A 4,665-nucleotide genomic window follows, 5' to 3' on the forward strand; every position below is an offset into this window, starting at 1 on the left:
AAATAATTAAAAAAAAAAAAATTGATTAAGACACGGATGCCAGATCCTCACGTTTGCACTCGCACGTCATGACGCCTACGTAGGCATCATTGTACCAAAGTGATTAACATAGACACGTTTCAATGGCACTTTGTGACAAAAACATGTACGAGTCAGCACATCCAAGGGCAAATACAAAGTACTGAACTTAGTCACCATTGAATAAATCAATCGTCTCACTGCAGTGTCAGAACACACAAATGAAGAGGAAAAAAGAGAGGAGGTGATGGGGAAGGGAGAAGAGAAAAAAAGGAGAGAGGGGGGGGGGAGAGAGAGAGAGAGAGAGAGAGAGAGAGAGAGAGAGAGAGAGAGAGAGAGAGAGAGAGAGAGAGGGGAAAGGAGAGAGAGGGGTAATGAGAGAGGGGGGGAAGGAGAGAGGGCAAGGAGAGAGAGGGGTAAGGAGAGAGGGGGGCAAGGAGAGAGGGGGGTAAGGAGAGAGGGAAGAGGGAAAAGAGGGGGAGAGAGAGGAGTGGGGGAAGAGGAGAGTGAGAGGGAGAGAGGAGAGATGGAGGGAGAGGAGAGATGGAGGGAGGGAGGGAGAACAGAGGAGGGAGGGAGGGAGGGAGAACAGAGGAGGGAGGGAGGGAGAACAGAGGAGGGAGGGAGGGAGGGAGGGAGGCAGGAGAGAAGAGGGAGGAAGGAGGGAGGGAGAAGAGAAGGGAAGAGTGAGTGAGTAGGAAGAGAGGAGAAAGGAAGCAGAAAGCAAAAGGGGAGAGAGGGAGAGGAAGGAGAGAAAGAAAAAAAAAGAGAGAGGACAAGGAGTGGAGAAGATATAAAAATATTGGAACTACCTAGTGTAGGCCTTATGGTCTCTTGCAGTCTCCTTCATTGTTATGTTGTCACAAGAGGGGTGAAAGATAGAGATGAAGAGAGAAAGAGAGGGGCTAGCCACTATCACTTGCTCTCTTTTACTGGGGGCAGAAAAGAGGTCTTTGGGCGGACTGTGCTGTTCACAGAATAACTTTCCGATGCACATACGTGGTGTGGGAATGCTGACCTGAATCTTAAGGAGGCAACATCACAGACATAACGAGTCAATTTCCCGTGCTAATCTGCATTGCCATTGCCCAATATTGGTGCCAGTCAATGACCTGACATAAGGTGACCTGTAGAAGCCCTGACTGATGACCTGGTTTAATCATTCAGAAAAAAGAAATATGGAGCTGGAGTCCGTCATGGGGCGAACAAGCGTTTACCCTATGGTCACCTGTTGGCCTCATCACCCGTTACACTGAGTCTGGGCACCAAAGACGAAGGATCTTTGAGAACTGATCTTGTGAGCACAAAAAATATAGGTAATGAGACGTTAATTCATGTCATGCAACGGACTCTGAGGAAAAGATAAACGGAATAAAACACAAGATATTCAATCCTAAGCTGCAATGAAACAGTTACGGAGAATTACGAGACAGAAAACCAGAAATGGGAAGAAATGGAAGGGGGAATGTGATCAACCATCATGATCATCATAGGGAGTGATTGGATTAGGGAGCAAATAAGAGGATTCCTAAGGGCAAAAAAGGGGGACTGCGGGGAGCAGAGGTAGTCAGGGAAGGTGGGAAGGCATTTGGGGGTAATATTGGGAGGAATTAATCCCAAAAACGGGAATTAAGCAAAATAAAATTGTCCATCACATCGACCGAGATAAGAGCAGGACGACCACGATCATAAAACGCCAACTGGCGAGTCATTATGATCGTTTTAGCCATCTGTTCTCGTGGTCATTGCCTTGGGAAGTGACCAAGCAAAGAACTTGTTCTTCTGTAAACACTTGTGGACGTCAGGATTTTGAGGATTGGGTTGAAAATCAGGACTTGGTTCACAAACCTCCCGCGATGGCCTCCCCGCGTAAACTCGAGAATCTTCATCACTTCACCACGCTGGATTGGAGAACCACTCACGATTATTGGAAGCCTGTAGCTTCATTACACATCCTTGTCCAAAAGGGAGCAATGTTATCACCATTTTGTTGAAAAATAATGCGTGGGCAGCTTGGGGATGCCGGCAAGATGCCCTTGAAAAGGCTACGACATTGAGCCACCCTTTGTGGAGGCAGAGTCCTCGTTGTGTTTACTATTTTCTAGCCGTAATAAATCAAACACCACAAGATGATGGTAGTTCACTAGTATTCCAAAGCACTCTTTGTCCACTGGTTACCACTTTAAGTACAATTACGGTTGCACTCGTTCGTTCCCAAAAGCCCAGGATGGCAAAATAATAAACTTTCTGTTCAGTGATCTTTGGCGCGCAGATGCGGGTCTTGGGGAAGCACCATTTGCTTCAACCTACACCACAATATTTCCATTTACGCTTGAATTTACACTTCTACACAACAAATTACATATGAGCAGGGGTAGAACCTTCTTTAAACTAACCACTGGGACCTTACCTTTTTGGAATTCCGTGAGATAGACGAAATAATTTAGCACATTCCCGGATCGAGCTTCCTTCGTGTTCTTGGGGTAGCAAGAAGTGCTGGGCGCGAAATATCAGCTGGGCGGAGCCAAGCCGTAGAGACCGCTCATTGGTGCTTACCTCGCATTCACTCATCTGAACTCTACTAAAACGTACCGGATGTAAACAAAAGTCTGACAGAAATTTTAAAAAATGAGGAGGCAAAATTATCCTTTATATGATACACCGTTGCATTTGGAATAAAAAATTATGTCTAAAAAGTCTTACCGCACATTCCAGCTCCCTACGTTGTCAAAGAAATGGACGACTTTTGCGCGCCAATGGACAATGACCTGGATGTTATTGGAACCCCCCGGCCAAGCCGCCTCCCTGCCATTGGCTGCTAGGCATTACTTATTTTAGCGGGAAAAACAAAATCTATCCCCGGGCGCCAGCTGATTTGGGATACATTGACATCCAGCCAGTCAAGGCTACAGCCAGTTTGCCGCGCTGTCCTGCAGGAGGTTGGAAGGAGGAGGAGGAGGAGGGAAAGGCTCTTGGCAGGGACGCCCTGGGAGGGACGACCCTTTTGACATCCGTCATGGCTGCCGCCAAGCGATTCCATTGTCTCGTTTAGGGCAAAACATACACCATTTATCCCTTTTAACCCTCCCGTCATCATCAGTGACTTGATTATTGTGATTAATGCCCACAGCGTTAATGGGTGGAGAATGGACTGCTAGTTAAACCATCAGTCGACATCATTTTGAGGTTCAAAAAGTTGCAAGGGGCCAAATTTCGTTAGGCTGAAAATTATGCCGAAATACGTGTCAATGTGAATTTAGACATATACAATTATACGAATATGCGCGCGCGCGCGCACACACACACACACACACACACACACACACACACATATATATATATATATATATATATATATATATATATGTGTGTGTGTGTGTGTTATGGTTATTTTTAATATATATATACATATATATATATATATATATATATTATACACACACACACACATTATATATATATATATATATATATATATATATATATATATATATGTGTGTGTGTGTGTGTGTATTTACCTAGCTATGCTCGTGTTGTCACGTCTTTGTAACTCATTTTATCTAAACTATTTTTGAATTCATGTATTGTTTTTGCACACACTACTTTCTCATCTAACTTGTTCCAACTGTGTGTGTATGTATATATATATATATATATATATATATATATATATATATATATATATATATATATAATCTTTGCGCCCATGGAATGAAATGACACTAGAAATGTGCCCGTCTAATTAGAAATTTATTTATTCATTTATATATTCACAAACTTTTCTTTTATTTATGTATTTATTTATCATTTATTTAAGTATTTATTATATATTTATGTATTATTTATGTAGTGATTCATTAAGTATCTTTTCATCATCTAATATATCTATTTATCATTATTTATTAATCTATTTATTATTTGTTTAAGTATCTAATTATCATTTATCTATTTATTCGTTAATCTATCTTTTCTCTTGTTTGTGTGATAATTACTTTGTTTCCTCGTTGCATCATAATCTCTTCTTCCTCTCAAAACAAATTTTGTTCTCCCACTACGTGAGTAGAAATGTATTGTCGACATAATAAATGGGCGTTTGAGTGTGTGCGTGCGCGTGTGTGATTCCCCGTCATGGTCTTGGATCACGTGTCCGGGCCCGTGACTGCCAGCCATGCCCCTTCCCGTCTCACATCGATAGACGACTTTCGTGGGAGATAAGTGCTTCCCCTTGTCGCCTCTATATCTCATTTTCAACGATATTTGAACTCGCTTATCTATATATATATTAATCACGTTATTTTCATATGACAACTTCTTCAGTTATTCCTAATAAAAATATCCAGCTCTTGTATATTGGGTGTATCGTCGGCATTTGTCTGGTTATCAAGCTCAACTTCAAGTTCTCCTAATTTGGAAGCTGACAGGGTGACGGCACCATCCCAAGGCGGCAGCTGGGATGTGTATATATCTATTTTTTTATTTTTGCGTTTTCTTTTTGTTATTACTCACAGGCCGATATTCAAAAAAGTTATCAAAAGAAGTAGTAAGAGAATGGTGGTGAATACTATAGCAAATATTTCATATTTCAAAATGTCCTTATAATTAGTGCCTATGTTCAAATTTATCCAATATTAGAAAAAATGAACAGGT

General features: G+C 41.8%; 1 protein-coding gene across 3 annotated transcripts in view; it reads right to left on the reverse strand.

The window, feature by feature from the left end:
* CycE (cyclin E) overlaps nucleotides 1–2,574 on the reverse strand; it is a 20,475-nt gene extending 17,901 nt beyond the window's left edge. The window contains exon 1 of one of the 3 annotated variants that reach the window (XM_076195065.1): nucleotides 2,429–2,574. The gene's annotated coding sequence lies outside the window, so the exon portion shown is untranslated. Of the gene's footprint in view, nucleotides 1–1,866; nucleotides 2,003–2,428 lie in introns of those variants that run through there. The other 2 variants (XM_076195066.1, XM_076195067.1) reach the window with 2 other exon arrangements.
* Between the last annotated feature and the right edge of the window lie 2,091 nt (nucleotides 2,575–4,665).

The sequence above is a fragment of the Oratosquilla oratoria genome, chromosome 12, assembly GCF_046742065.1.
Source record: "Oratosquilla oratoria isolate Oo_2021 chromosome 12, ASM4674206v1, whole genome shotgun sequence".
NCBI lineage: Eukaryota > Metazoa > Arthropoda > Malacostraca > Stomatopoda > Squillidae > Oratosquilla > Oratosquilla oratoria.